The 16,607-nt window shown below is 43.0% G+C and overlaps 1 protein-coding gene across 4 annotated transcripts in view; it reads right to left on the bottom strand.

The window, feature by feature from the left end:
* The window catches only part of cblb (Cbl proto-oncogene B, E3 ubiquitin protein ligase), a 154,301-nt gene that overhangs the window by 118,178 nt on the left and 19,516 nt on the right, over positions 1-16,607 (bottom strand). The gene's annotated exons all lie outside the window — the stretch shown is intronic.

Below are 16,607 nucleotides of genomic sequence, written 5' to 3'. Positions count from 1 at the left end.
CACCTGGGGTGAGGGTGTGGCCATGAAAACAACGTGACATGCCATTGGATGTTGGGACACATAATAACATGACGCTAAGCATCGGCCAATGAATGTGAACTAACAACCACAAGATCGCGGGTATGGCTGTACTGTAGGAAAAAATCCTAATATAAAAGTATTTTAGTGTGCATTTTACAGTTTTGTTCTGTTCTTCTAGAATATCATTAAAGTTACGTAAATAGACTGTGATTTCACATTTCAAATGTACATTAACGTTAAATCACTGTAATGCAATAAAACATAATTTTCATGATTATTAAATGTATCTGTCTGTACATATGCATATTTAGATTGTTAAAATACATTCACAAATGTATCATGATTTCACAAATATCTGTCCATTATTTGAAAGATTGAACTGTTGAATTCAAATGTAATGCTATGGAAAAGTATATAACATGATTCCTATAAGCTTGTGTTACATCACATAAGTTTTATTATCATTGCTATTTAGGGCGATCGTGGCTCAAGAGTTGGCAGTTTGCCTTGTGATCAGAAGGTTGCCGGTTTGAGCCCCAGCTCGGACACTCTCGGTATTGTGTCCGTGGTCAAGACTCTTCACCTACCGCCTACTGGTGATGGCCAGAGGGGCCGATGGTGCGATATGGCAGCCTCGCCTCTGTCAGTCTGTCCCAGGGCATGCAATCCATTATTATTTAAACCAACTGTTAACTGTATATTTCTGTACATTTACATATTATGATTCATATTGCCACATTCATTGACCTTGTTTATAGGTAATTCCATTGTTTGATCACGTAAAATGTTCCTAATTTAATGTCTAAAAGCACTTGGAAAAGGCAGAATCCCATGTAAAATTAGCGCAACAAACTCTATTTTCATTACTGAAAATGACTGTATTTTCATGAGAAAGTTATTTTCTGTTATTTTACAGTAGTATTTTGGCGCCCCAGCTGCCGGAATATTACCCTTTTTTTAGGATTTTTTTTTTTTCCTATTTATAGATAATTTCATTGTTTAATCACATTAACATGTTCCTAATTTAATGTTTAAAACCACTTGAAAAGGCAAGATCCCATGTGAAATTAGCGCAACAAACTGTATTGTCATTACTGGAAATAACCGTATTTTTATGAGGAAGTTATTTTCTGTTATTTTACAGTAGTATTTTGGCACCCCAGCTGCTGGAATATTACCGTTTTTTTAAGATGTTTTTTTTAACAGTGTAAATTACAAAAAGGAAAATACACAGAGGCAGTAAATATTAAACATTAAGCATTCTGGAACAAACAACATGTTTGTGAACATAAGTGAGGATAAGACTGTGAGCAATATGCAACATCTTTTACCCAGCAACTGGTAAACCTAAACAATGAGGTAGCCTAAAATTTCAACAACACAGTAAAGATAACACAAACATTGCATGAACCAAATACTTTCTATGCCTAAATATCCTTTAGCAGCATACTAACACCAAGTTGCTCTCCGATGCATCCATCGGCGTGTGAATGTTGAGATAGAAAGCGCATAGATAATGGATGATGGTGTGAATGGAGCATTTTATATAAAGCACCACTGGTGCTCAGGTAGAGTACAAAAGTGCTATATAAGGTAAGTACCAGTAGATTTATTGACCTCTCGCAGAATGTTTACTGCACTGACAAGATGATGAATGCAACTCAACAGCAAAAATAGAAATATTAAAGTAAAACTTCTTTCAAGTGAAATTAATAATAAATGTGCATGGGTGTGTAACTAATCAGCTGTTTGGGCTGTGTTTTATGGGGGGCTCTCTGGCAATGTGTATAAAAAACGAAGCAAACTTGGGACATTAGACGGACCCCAAAAGACCCCAAAAAATGCAATCTATACTACTATGTGAATTCCATAGATTTGAGGTTATATTCAGTTTTGTTGGTACTACTGAAGCCTTCAATTTGTTGAAAGGAGGAGAGTACATATGCTCTCACAGTTACCACAAGATAAAAGAAGACTGATATCCTTATGTCCGAGTTTTCATGAACACAGCTCTGCGCTGAAAAACGTTTCTGAATGAAAACAATGTGGACAAAATGTTTTGCACTGTCAAAAGCACCGGCGGTAGCATCCAAAAGGCAGAGGAAGATGCTAATCATCGCACAAAAAGTTGGACTTCTGGACATGCTAAAGGAAGGTAGAAGTTACCGTATTTTTCGGACCATAAGGCGCATTAAGCGAAACAAAACAGTCAGATAAGTCAAACTTCACTCAACTCATTCTTCTTGGTTCCTCTACTTCCGTACCATTGATTCATTAATGTTGAATTCTCTCGCAGCTACTCTATTCCCATGTTGTGGACCTGAAAACAGGGTTTGATCTTTGGTTTCATTCTATAATACTGGACTTATTTTTCTAACTTTCAGAGCGTTTAAACAAGAGAGAAAAGTGTAAAAATGTTCATGCTTGTCTGAGAAAAGTGTATAAAGTGTGTAGTGAGGGGCTTTACAGCCTGAAAACATCTATAATAACTGTAAATAATAAAGCTGGCTATTTTGTGGATTTCACCTATCGTGGGGTAATTTTAGAACATAACTCCCACGATAAATGAGGGAACACTGTAACGTAAAAATCTAAAGTCTAAAAAATGTTTGTGATTAATTTTTATTAAAGGACAAAACATCTCAATGGCATTCACTAATAAGGTTCAGGAAATACAAAGACAATGATATATTTTATATATATCTGTAAATGTTCTGTAAATAGCAGTCATTTCTGGAGATGTTCATGGCCACAGTTGAGGTGTGCCAGTGTCTAGTGGCAGAATGGATGTTGCGGATGCTGTCCCTTTTTTTGAGGGAGGCCCAGACAGTGGCAGGTATTGTGGGGCAAATTCACAAATGTCTGCAGGGCAACTCCAGGGAAGAGGGATATAGTTCAAGGATTGACCCTTCACCTACATGCAACAGCTCTGAGATGCAGGAGCCAGGTGGTTGCAGCCTGGCCCGATTGAGACGGGAACACAGCTGCTGAATTTAGCCATGTTGGAACAGTTTGTGGGGCTCCCGGGACAAACAGATCTGGTAGAGTGGGTCTCTGTTGGTCAGCGAACCTGGAAGTGGTGGATATTTTGGTAGAAGGGTTCCACATAGATCTTAGTCCACCAAATCCAAGGGAAAAGAGTCAAGGCTGCAGTTAGCTCCCTTCTGGAACATCGGTTAATTCTGGGAACGGAATGGTTCCGATTTAATAAACCGATGAGGCATTGTTTAGGGATGTGCACACAACTGGTAGGCACATATGTCTGTGCTGTGTTCAGCGGTGATGCAAAGTCCTCCAACACTCTCCAGGCAGGAGGAAATTGGAAGTCTCTCAGGGGCATCCCCAGTTCCGATGGTTTACTTCATGGAAGATTTTCCCCTTGAGCAGTCTTCTAACAACACTGTGAAATTAGGCTTTGGCTAAGTGATGAAAATTGAAAATTGGGCCAATTCACTATCGAAAGGTGTTTCAGGTTATCTCCTGAGTCGGCATCCAGAGAGACTGACGGGTTGGTGAAGTGTCTGAATAAGACTTTAAAGTCCATAATTCTTAATAATTCTCCAGCTCAAACAAGAGTATCCTGACATTGAGTACAGCCTCCAGCATGGTGTATTTGGACCAAGTCACTCATTCAGGCAGAGTCATGCTTAAAGTGGTCCCAGTTACCCTCCACAATAATGGGCGATCTCTGTCCACCTACGCCATTCTTGACGACGGATCAGAGCGGACTATTGTTTTATCTGCAGCGGTTCATTACCTGCAATTAAATATCACAGAGGAGTCCCTCAAACTACGAACCATCAGGCAGGAGGTGTCACAGTTACAAGGCGCATGCGTTTCTTTTGAACCCAGCTCTCCCCAAATCAAACATTACATCAGACGTGTTTTTACTGCTAAAGAACTTAATCTGGCAAAACAATCCTGTCCAGTGGACATACTCCGTCAGAGATATCCACATCTGGCCGACGTTCCCATCAAAGCATTTAAGGATGTGCAGCCTATGCTTCTTATAGGCTCAGATAATGTCCAGCTCATCACCCCTCTGTCACCTGTCAAAGTTGGTCCACTAGGCAGCCCTGTTGCTGTCAACACTAACCTCGGTTGGGCCATCCAGGGACCGGCTACCTTTCTACATCTACCTACTGAAGCTTCATGTCTGCACACATCCCTGTTACCAACTCCCTCTCAAGCGCTAAGACAGAACGTTGAGAAGCTGTGGCAGTTAGATGTGCTCCCCTTTCGATCAGAGAAAGAGGTAACTCGCTCTAAACAAGACAAAGAGGCACTGGAGTTACTGCAGAAAACCACAGAAAGGGTACAGGTGGATGGAATAGCTCGCTATGCTACTCCTCTGCTCCGCCGCAGAGACTCCACTAAACTACGAACTGACCATGACGCAGTGATGGCTCTCCTTCGGTCCACAGAGAAGTGCCTGATTAAAGATCCTGATCTAGCGGCTGTGTACAATGCAGAAATACACAAACTGGAACAAGCAGGTTATGTAAGAGAACTCACTCCTGAAGAGGCAAACCGCACAGATGAATCCTGGTTCATTCCCCATCATATTGTGCATCATAACAATAAGCCTAGGATAGTTTTCAACTGTTCCTTCCAATACAGGCAAGACTGCCTTAACGATCAGCTGCTACCAGGTCCAACTCTCGGTCCATCCTTAATAGGTGTCCTGTTGAGATTTAGGGAGCACCCTGTTGCTGTGAGTGGGGACATACGAGGTATGTTCCATCAGGTGCGGCTTCTTCCGCATGACCGGCCCCTGCTGAGATTCGTGTGGAGAGATATGGAAAGAGATCGGAGCCCGGACATTTATGAGTGGTGTGTCCTGCCCTTTGGAACCACATGCAGCCCCTGTTGTGCCACGTATGCCCTTCAGCGCCATGTGCAGGATCATAAAGATGGCAATGAACAAGTACTAGACTCCGTGCTGCACTCATTTTATGTCGATAACTGTTTGCAATCTCTGCCCTTTGCTTTGCAGGCACGACCACTTGTCGATAACATCAGAGAGTTGCTATCTACTGGTGGTTTCGAAATCCGACAGTGGGCCAGTAACTACCCAGAGGCCATTGTTCATCTCCCCTCTGAAGCAAAGTCCCCTACCTGCGAGCTGTGGTTGACTGAACACCAACCACATCCCCAAGAACCAACCTTAGGCTTGGCATGGCACTGCTCCACAGACCAGATCGCCTACAGATGTCGGCCAGTGGTTCCTCAGGAGTCAACCATGAGAAACATCTACAGCATCCTCGCCTCTCAATACAACCCACTGGGTTTCATCATCCCCTTCACGACCCGGGCAAAGGTTATTGTTCAACGTCTGTGGCAGAACGACAGGAACTGGGATGATCCCATCGAGGGCGAGTTACTCCAGCGGTGGCAAGAGTGGGTGAGTGAGCTACAGTATCTACAAGAAATCTGTCTGCCTAGATGCTACACAGCCCCAGCAACCCAAGAGGGAACTTTCCAGCTGCATGTATTCTGTGATGCGTCAGAGAGTGCTTACGGAGCAGTGGCATATTTGAGATTTAAATCGGCAGAACATGAGGTCCACACTGCCTTTATCATGGCCAGATCACGTGTAGCTCCCTGCAAGAAACTGTCAATTCCCCGTTTAGAGCTGTGTGCCGTACTGGCTGGCGCACAACTGTCTAGACTCCTCCTCAGTGAGCTTACTCTGCCCATTAGTGAGACTACTTTATGGACCGATTCTACCACTGTGTTGAACTGGATCCAGTCCGAGTCCTGCCACTATAAAGTGTTTGTAGGTACTCGTATTGCCGAAATACAGGAGCTGACTGAGGCCGCCAGCTGGAGGTATGTCCCCTCGGCTTTGAACCCAGCAGATGACATCACCCGGGGAAAACCATTACGTGAGCTGTCAAAACCTAGCCAGTGGATGGATGGGCCCCTCTTCCTGAGACAAGCATCTGAGCAGTGGCCAGCACGACCTACTGTGAGTACAGACACTGAAGATAATACTGAGTTAAAGAAATCAGCTTTCTGTGCCTATGTCACTACAGATTTGGCACAGTCTGATCCTGCATACAACACCTGGGCTGATTTGGTGCAGGCCACCTACCTGTCTTCTCACGGGGCGGCTGTCCTCCCTATGTCAGCGGCACAATGACTAGAGACAGAAGTTCAAATTCTCAAACAGGCACAACAAGATAGCTTCCCTGTTGAAGTACACACACTTAAATCTGGGAAAGAGGTGTACAAAGACAGCAGACCTTTCTCCCGAATATGACAGTCAGCTTGGCCTCATACGAGTAGGTGGACGTCTCCGGCGAGCAGAGCAGATGGATGTTGACACTCTGCATCCTATCGTGTTGTCACCAGACCATCCTACTACTCAGCTCATCATCAAAGACTATGATACACGTCTCCTGCATCCTGGCCCAGAACGTGTCTTTGCCGAATTGAGACGCAGGTATTGGATTTTAAGAGGCAGACAGGCCATAAGGAAGCATCAGTATCGCTGTTTGGAGTGTAAGAAGTGGAGAGCCAAGCCTGTTTCACCGAAGATGTCTGATCTCCCTGCTACCCGCTTGCGATTAAATCAGCCGCCATTCTGGTCCACAGGAATTGACTGTTTTGGCCCTTTCACTATAAAGATAGGTAGGAGACAAGAGAAACGGTGGGGCATTATATTTAAATGCCTTACGACCTGCTGCATTCACCTCGACCTTCTCACTGGTATGGACACTGACTCCTTTCTCATGGCTCTGCGCAGTTTTATTGCTTGAAGAGGAAAACCTTTTGAAATACTGAGTGATCAGGGCACCAATTTCAGAGGAGGAGACAGAGAGCTGCAGGAGGCATTCAAAGTGATGGAGCCACGACTGCAGGAGAAGCTCAGTGAACAGAGCATCATTTTCCACTTCAACCCTCCGCATGCTCCACATTTTGGGGGAGCCTGGGAACAGGAGATCCGTTCAGTCAAATCTGCACTTCAAGTTGCTCTCAAAGGTCAAGCGGTGCCAGAGGATTTGTTGCTTACTGTTCTTATTGAAGTAGAGGCTATACTTAATTCCAAGCCACTGGGATACGTTTCCTCGGATATTGCAGATGTTGATCCGATCATGCCAAATATGTTGCTCATGGGGCGGCGCGATGCTTCCCTTCCCCTGGCAGTTTATGGCACCAGAGAAGAACTTGGAAGGCGGAAATGGCGTCACAGCCAAGTCATAGCAGGCCAGTTCTGGACTCAGTTCATTCAGCGCTACCTGCCTGTACTGCAGCCTCGCCAGAAGTGGAACCAGACTACTCCACCTTTGAAAGTGGGACAGATGGCCTGCATTTGTATAGCGCTTTTCTAGTCCCTAGTGACCCCAAAGCGCTTCACACTACATTCAGTCATTCACCCATTCACACACACATTCACACACTGGCGATGGCAAGCTACATTGTAGCCACAGCTGCCCTGGGGCGCACTGACAGAGGCGAGGCTGCCGGACACTGGCGCCGCCGGGCCCTCTGACCACCACCAGTAGGCAAACATGGGGTTAGTATCTTGCCCAAGGATATTTAGCATGCAGCCAGTAGGCAGCCTGGGATCAAACCACCGACCTTCTGATGAGCGGCTGACCTGCTCTGCCACCTGAGCTACAGCCACCCCATGACAGACTGTCATGGTGGTGGACTATCAGCTCCCACGGGCTTCCTGGCCCGTAGGACAGGTAACACAGGTGTTTCCCACCCCGGATGGACAAGTGCAAGTAGCTGAAGTCGCCATTGGGGAACATAAATACCAACGGCCTGTGTCAAAACTTATCACTTTACCTGAACTGTCAGCTGAATGTCCTTAGTTATATTCACATGGGTTTTTTAATGTTTACTAATGTGCTATACACATTAGGGGGCGGCTGTATAAAACCCCTGTGATTTGTGTATATAGACTGTTCCACGGACCCCCTCTAACCACTGCTAAGATGGTACATTCCTCCCATCCTTTGTTTGAGTTTACGCTGGTTCACCGTGATAGCGCTGGTGGAGCTGGGCTGTTGTACTGAACATGTGTCGTGCGTGTGCGTGAATGATAAGTAAGTGCCTTGTATTTGTTTGTTCTATGGTTGTAACTTATCAAATACTTACCTATGTACATTGGGTGATGCTTTTATAGAGTTTTCCAGCGGTTTGTGTAGCCACGAGACAATGTATATTCACGCTGATTTGATTAAAATGGCGCTACCCGTGTGAACCTGCCCAAAGTAAAGACGGAGTCTATCTCTGTGCAGCAGCCCATTTGTGTCCACCAGGGGGTGGGGTTTAGTCATTAGACTTTCTGTTCAACCCTTTCTGTATTATTTAGACCAGTTTGGTTGACTTTAATTGTTTGCTAATTGTAATTTCTGTTATTTTACAGAACCACACACATACATATACTCACACGAATTCACTTCTGGAGATGTTTTGGATTAAAGGAACCCTAATTATCATTGCTGTGGACCCTCTCTTTCATCATATAAGTCACCTGTGCCTTCTGACCGAGGATAGGAAAATCTTGCTGTAATTTGCCAGTTTATTGAGCACACACATGTCCAGTTCAGGACTGCTCATGTATTTGTATCTCTCAAGTATCTCTAAAATTAGAAACATCCTGTCATAGAGCTGAAAAACTAGTTTTTGCATTTATTACTTCTCGGCTGGACTAGGCTTGTCCTAAAAACTCCCTGAAAAGCTGTCCATTGATCCAACATGCTGCAGCGAAAGAGAGAGCATTCCCTTCATTGGCTCCCTGTTAGATTCAGAATTTAATTTAAAATCCTTCTCCTCACATACAATGCATTGAATAACCAGGACTGATTTTATCTTCAAGACCTTATAGTACTGCCAGAGATTTCTTTCTGATAAAAGGCAGTATTTCCTCCCCACTGTCGTCAAGTGCTTGCTCATAGAGGGACGTTTAATTGTGGGGGGCTTTCTCTCTCTATTACTTCAGGGTCTCTACCTTAGATTATAAAGCCCTGTAACAGAACTCTTGTGATTTAGTGTTAATACATACATAATTGCTATTGTATATTGTATACATAATACAATATACACCAAATCACAAGGGGGTGGCTGTAGCTCAGGGGGTAGAGCAGGTACCCTACTCATTGGAAGGTTGGTGGTTCGATCCCTGGCTCCTCCAGGCTGCATGTCAAGTATCCTTGGGCAAGATACTAACCCCAAGTTACTTTCTGATGCATCTGTCAGCGTATGAATGTGTGACTGTAGTTAGAAAGCACTATGTATAAAGAAAGTGCTTGTGAGATTGGGTGAATATGGCATGTTATATATAGTGCTTTGAGTACTCCGGGAGAGTAGAAAAGCGCTATATAAGAATCAGTCCCTTTACCATATATGTGAATTTAATTAATTCATAACATATCGTTTTAACATATTAAAAAAAAATATATGATTCACAGTTTAAATTTCATTTTCTGAAAAATATCCAACAGTGTATCTGTGAAAATGTGAAGCTATTGCCTTAAACACTATCTTCTATTAGGGTAAAAAAAAAAACTGTGGATAAAAAAAATCCACACAAAACTGGCATTTCGGGCATTTTGAGAATTTACAGAATTTGGTGCCCAATGTTTAATGTATTTGTTTTTTTGTTTTTTAAGTCATCATTTTTACATCGCATTTTTAAAATGACACAACTGTAACCGTAATTTGGACTGTGCCATTAATCCCAGAGGAAGAGAAAAGTATTCACAGTGCTTTGCTTCCTCCATAATGTGTTATGTTACAGCCTTATTGTAAAATGGAAATGTAAATTCATTTTTCAACTCAAAATTCTACATACAATATCCAATAACAACAAAGTGGAAAAAGTTTGCTTAAAATTCAGAAGTGTAATTCTTGCATGACACCGAAAACTGAGCTCAGTTGCACCCTGACACACACCTGTCTATATAAGGTCCCTTTGATGACAGTGCACGAAAGGTCAGAGGAATTGTCTGTAGATTTTCAAGACAGGATTGTATCAAGTCACAGAACTTGGGGTGGGAGTATAGAAAAATGTCTGCAGCACTGAAGATCCCAATCAGCACAGTGACCGCCATCATCCATAATAGGAAGATTTTGAAACACCGGGACTGTTAGCTACTTGGCCAGTCTGAGCAAGTTGGGATAGAAGGAGTATCATTTCTGCAGCACTTCACCGATCAAGCCTGTATGGTAGAGCAGCCAGACGGAAATCATTCTTCATGACAGGTCCACTCTTAAACAAAGATTTAACTTTTTGGCCTGAATCCCGTGTGTCATGGAAAGCAGGCACTGCTCACCACCTGGCTAATACCATCCCTACAGTGAAGCATCGTGGTGCCAGCATCAGCAGCAGAACTGGGAGATTAGTCAGGGTTGAGGAAAAAATGACAGCAGCAATCTACAGAGACATCCTTGATGACGGCCTCCTTCAAAGTGCTCTGGCTTTTGAAATGTGGCAAAGGTTTATCTTCAACAGGATAATAACCCTAAGCACACAGCCAAGATAACAACAGTGGTAACAAGAAGGAATGGCTTCGGGACCACTCTGTGAATGTCTTTGAGTGGCCCAGCCAGAGCCCAAACCAACCTGATGGAGCTTGAAAGGTTCTGCAAAAAATGGGAGAAACTGCCCAACAACAGGTGTGCCAAGCTTGTAGCATCATACTCAGAAATACTTGAGTGCTGCCAAAGGTGCGTCAACAAAATACTGATCAAAGGCTGTGAATACTTGTGTAAGCAAAAATGTTTTACTTTGTCATTATGGTATTTTGTGTGGAATTTTGTGTTTAAGGCAAGGCAAGGCAAGGCAAGGCAAGGCAAGTTTATTTGTATAGCACAATTCAACAACAAGGTGATTCAAAGTGCTTTACAGAGACATTAGAAACAAGAACAAATAAAAAGCATGATTTAAAATTGATTAAAACAAGCAAATAAACTAACTAACTAATTAACAAACAAACAAACAAACAACAGTATATAAAATCAAAACAGATAAAATCAGAACAGTAGATAAAATCAGTAGTTAAATGTAAGTTTTGAAATTTAAGCTTAAAGTGTGGATTTGGTGCTTTATTCAAATGCAGCTGAGAACAGGTGAGTCTTCAACCTGGATTTAAATAAACTGAGTGTTTCAGCTGATCTGAGGCTTTCTGGGAGTTTGTTCCAGATATAAGGAGCATAAAAGCTGAATGCAGCTTCTCCGTGTCTGGTTCTGACTCTGGGGACTGATAAAAGACCGGATCCAGATGACCTGAGGGATCTGGATGGTTCATACTGGGTCAGGAGGTCATTGATGTATTTTGGTCCTAAACCATTCAGAGCTTTATAGGCCAGCATCAGAACTTTAAAGTCTATCCTCTGACGGACAGGCAGCCAGTGTAAGGACCTCAGAGCTGGACTGATGTGGTCCACTTTTTTGGTCTTAGTGAGGACTCGAGCAGCAGAGTTCTGAATGAGCTGTAGTTGTCTGACTGATTTTTTAGGTAGACCTGTAAAGATGCTGTTACAGTAATCAAGCCTACTAAAGATGAATGCATGGACTAGTTTTTCCAGGTCCTGTTGAGACATCAGATCTTTTATCCTTGATATATTCTTGAGGTGATAGTAAGCTGACTTTGTTATTGTCTTAATGTGTTTTTCTAAGTTTAGGTCTGCATCCATCACTACACCCAAATTTCTCGCCTGGTTTGTGGTTTTTAGATGTATAGATTGAAGTTCTCTGGTGACCTGTAATCGTTTTTCTTTGGCGCCAAAGACTATTACCTCAGTTTTGTTTTTGTTTAGCTGGAGAAAATTGTGGCACAACCAGTCATTGATTTCCTCAATGCATTTACCAAGAGCCTGTACAGGGCCTCGGTCTCCTGGTGACATTGTGATATATATTTGTGTGTCATCTGCATAGCTGTGATAGTTTATTTTGTTGTTGTTTATAATCTGTGCCAGTGGGAGCATGTAGATGTTAAACAGAAGGGGTCCCAAGATGGAACCTTGGGGAACTCCACATGTGATACTTGTCTGCTCAGATGTGAAGTTACCTATTGATACAAAGTATTTCCTGTTTTCTAAGTATGTTTTGAACCAGTTTAGTACAGTTCCTGAAAGACCTGTCCAGTTCTCCAGTCGTTTGAGTAATATGTTGTGGTCAACTGTATCAAATGCTGCACTGAGATCCAGTAAAACTAGGACTGACATTTTTCCACTGTCTGTATTCAGACATATGTCATTAAACACTTTGGTCAGAGCGGTTTCAGTGCTGTGGTTCTGTCTAAAACCTGACTGGAAGGCATCGTAGCAATTATTCTGTTTTAAGAAGTAATTGAGCTGTTGAGAAACTGCTTTTTCAATGATCTTACTTAAAAACGGGAGATTTGAGATCGGCCTGTAGTTGTTCATTTGTGTCTTGTCAAGATTGTCCTTTTTCAGTATAGGTTTGATTACAGCAGTTTTTAGTGATTCTGGAAACACACCTGATAATAAAGAAAAGTTGACAATCTGTAACAGGTCTGACTCTAAAGTCTTTGAGACCTTTTTGAAAAAACTTGTTGGCAGGACATCTAAACAGCAGGAGGAGGAGTTCAGTTGACCTAAGATGTCCTCCAGGTCTTTGCTGTTAATCGGGTGAAACTGTTTCATGGTGTTTAAACAGTTTTTTGGTGGACACAGTACATATCCTGGATCTGCTGTTGATGTACCAATTGCTTGTCTAATTTTTTGGATTTTTTCTGTGAAGAATTTGGCAAAGTCATTGCAGGCCATGGTCGAATGAAGTTCAGCTGCCACTGACACAGGAGGGTTTGTTAGCCTGTCAACTGTAGAAAATAAGACCCGAGCATTATGGCTGTTTTTAGTGATGATGTCAGAGAAGTAGGACCTCCTTGCATTCCTCAGTTGTAAATTATAATTGTGAAGTTTCTCTTTATAAATGCCATAATGAACCTGGAGGTTTGTTTTTCTCCATCTGCACTCAGCTTTCCTACACTCTCTTTTTTCATTTTTCACCAGTGTGGAGTTTCTCCATGGAGACTTTTTCCTTCCAGAGATAACCTTCACCTTAATGGGAGCAATAGTGTCCATTACATTTAACATGTTAGCATTGAAGCTATTGACGAGCTCATTGACTGACCCTCTGGGCAGGTCAGGTGTTAATGGGAAGACCTGGTTAAAAATTGCACTACTGTGTTCAGTTATACACCGTTTTGTGATCACTGTTGTTGATATATTTGTGTGGGCTGAGATTTTACTTTCAAAGAAAACACAGTAATGATCAGACAGGCCCACATCAGACACAGTAACCTTTGAAATGCTCAGGCCTTTGGAGATCAGTAGGTCAAGAGTGTGTCCTCTATTATGTGTGGCCTCTGTTACATGCTGAGTCAGCCCAAAGTTGCCCAGAGTGTTACTCAGGTCTTTAGTCCCTTTGTCCTGAGGGTTGTCCACATGAATGTTAAAATCCCCAGCAATAATTACACAGTCAAAATCAACACAGATCACAGACAGCAGTTCACTGAGGTCATTAAAAAAGTCTGTGCAGTATTTGGGAGGCCTGTAAACATTAAGAAACACAACTTTGGATGGGGCCTTCAGCTGTAAAGCCACATATTCAAAAGACTGAAAACTTCCAGGAGATAGCTGCTTACATTGAAATGATTCATTAAATAAGACAGCAACCCCTCCTCCTCTCCTGCTCGCCCTGACCTCACTGATAAAACTGTAGTTAGGAGGGGTCGTCTCGATGAGAGCAGCTCCACTGTTACTTTGGTCCAACCAAGTTTCAGTTAAAAACATAAAATCAAGGCTGTGCTCAGTGATTAAATCATTAATTAAAAATGTTTTCCCAGCTAGAGATCTAATGTTTAATAAAGCCAACTTAAGTGTTTTAGAGGTATTACTTGTCCCCTCGTGTTTGGGAGCAGTCTGTGGCACACAAGGTATGTTTACTATGTTTAAAGATCTTTTAGAGTGCAGCTCTCTGTGTTTTGACCAGGCCACATGTCTCCTGTCACCTAAAAGTACAGAAATTTTAAAACTTTCTAGTAAACAGGGTCCCAGCTTCTCCTGGGAAAAGTCGTCACTGCCATAATCCTCACAGCCCGGACCCTTCACACATCACGCATCAGACTGTGGAGACAGGGCATGAAGAGGAACTAAGGGGGGCGAGGCTGGGCAATGTGACTTCGATTGCTCTGTTGAGGGTGGGGCTCGATGGCGAACCTTTGGCCGCTCTGGTGGGGGGTTTATGGGGGACAAAAAGGGATTGGGACGGGGGGTAGATCTGAGCCCAGCATTGACCCGCTCCATCATCTCCTCAGTGAATTTCAGGTGTGGGGAGGAGGGAGAAAGGGAGGGGGAGGAGGGTGATGGCCTGTCAGGGGTTTGGGGGACTGGGGAAGGTCGTGGTCCCTTGTCCTGGTCGTTGGTGTTGTTGAGAGAGTTGGAGGCAAATAGGGACCCCTCTTCTTGCCTTAGATGTCTCTCCTTTCTAAGGCTCTTCCTCAGATACCATGGGTGTCTCTCCTTTCTGAGGCTCTTCCCGGGTGGGGGCAAATGGAGCTCCTCCTCAAGGTTTCTGCTGGGCTTTGTCTGTTCTTGGAGTACTGTTTGTTCCTCTTTATGAGATAACTCCTCGTTTATCTCAGCCTTGGCACCAAGCACGGATGGATGACGTATGGAATAAAACAAGTTGGAGGTGAACAGTTTCACCCCTGACTTGTTAAAATTAAATCCATTTGCTTTGAACAGATGCCTGCGTTCCCAAAAAATATTAAAGTTGTCGATAAAGTGCACTGAGTGGTCAGCACATGCTGATATAAGCCATTTATTCAGTGTAAACAACCTGCTGAATCTCTCGTCTCCTCCTCTGACCGGCGGTACAGGTCCACTGATGAATACAGCTGCATTCAGAGAGTTTACAGTATTTAATAATCCAGTAAAGTCCCGTTTCAGAACCTCCGACTGTTGTTTGGACACATCGTTTGACCCTGTATGCAGAACAATGTTTGTCACAGTTGGATATTCATCTGCAATTTGAAGAATTCTCTCCTTCAGGTTGTTGACCATATCGTTAGGAAAGAAGAGGACTTTAGTGTTCTTACCGCACATCCTTTGTACATCCTTTACGGCAGAGTCACCCACAATCAGAGTTTCAGGCCTAGCCTTTAGCTTTCCCTGTGGCCTTTCACTTTTCAACAGATTTTCAGACCTTATTTCGCTGCTTTTAGATGGATGGTTGTCCGATATAGATCCAGGGTCCTTTGATAGTGGAGCAAATCTGTTCTGCAGTTTCACATTCAGTTGTTTTGGAGGTTTGTTGTTAACCTTCCTATTCACGGTTGTCCAGTCCTGTTTCCTCCCGTATACAGGGGTAGAAGAGCTTCTCTGTCTCGTAGGAAGTGAAGGCCAGTCGGTTTCAGAGATTTCAGCTCGCTGTGCCCTGCCTGTGATACGTCCTCCCCCTTCCACGAGACATGATTTATGTCTTGGTTTTGCACCAAGACAGTCTAAGGGGGGATTATCACTTGAGGATTTATAATAATGCACAGAGTCTACTTTCTTGGTCATGTTATCTGTGCTCCTTAGCTGTGTACTAGCTTGCTCATCGCCATTGTTTTGAATCAAAGGCAAGGTTGTTTCATTTCCACACAGTCCATTTACCTCCACGTTTACTTCTAAGCGATGAATTTTTGTCTCCAGTACTGCAATCTTCTGCAGGAGGCTGTGGTAGTCATCTGTGGAGAGGGAAGGCATCTTGTTGCTAGTTAGCCTAGCGGTTAGCACCTTTCCAGGCTATTGAGGCTGCTCGGTGCCCAGACGCTGTAATCAGGCTTCAGCTGTGTCTAGGCCACAAACACACGGAGCGCTGAGGACAAGGTAACCATAAAATGTTGCTGTTTCTGTTAAGAACACTCTAGTCCTAATGATCTACAAGTGTCCAGAAGTTATCGCAGGTAAGCTCACACGGAAAAAAAGAGAAAAAATCAGCATAAAAATCAATAAAAATCAATATAAGAAGCAAAGTATTCAAGAGCAAAGAGATGAAGCGTCCACACTCATAAAGGGGAGGAGCAAGAAAAAAATGAATTTAATCCATTTTGGAATAATACATGACAAAATGTCAAAGAGGTTAACCACTGTGAATACTTTCCGGATGATGTAGTTTGCAGCTGATGTCACATATCTGAAGATACAGTAATTTGTCAACCAGCCTACTGAATAAAAATAATAGAGGTAAACTGTTCAGCTACGCTTCCTATGATTACATTTTTGAAGCTTGTCTTTGAGGTGAGTTCTGAGATGTAATGTATGTGAGTATTATTTACAGACCGAAGCAATCAGCCAGTGTTATAGGTGACACAGGAGCTGTCATGGTTCAGCCCATCCATAAGCACAAACCACAGAAATGGAAACTTCAGCTTGATTAAATGTGAAACAAACAAAGAATTGCAGTGTTATAGTAGCCATGACTGGTAGTTGTATAGCGCCTTTCTAATCATTAAAAGCACTTTTTACTACACGTCTCATTCCCCCAAACACACAGAAATTCATACAGTGGGTTTATATAGGCCAAGCACTTTATAGCATCCACACATACACAC

The sequence above is a fragment of the Simochromis diagramma genome, unplaced genomic scaffold, assembly GCF_900408965.1.
Source record: "Simochromis diagramma unplaced genomic scaffold, fSimDia1.1 OVJJ01000123.1, whole genome shotgun sequence".
Classification (NCBI taxonomy): Eukaryota; Metazoa; Chordata; class Actinopteri; order Cichliformes; family Cichlidae; genus Simochromis; species Simochromis diagramma.
Note: the sequence above shows the minus strand (reverse complement) of the source record. Positions and strands in the feature narration are given on the sequence as shown.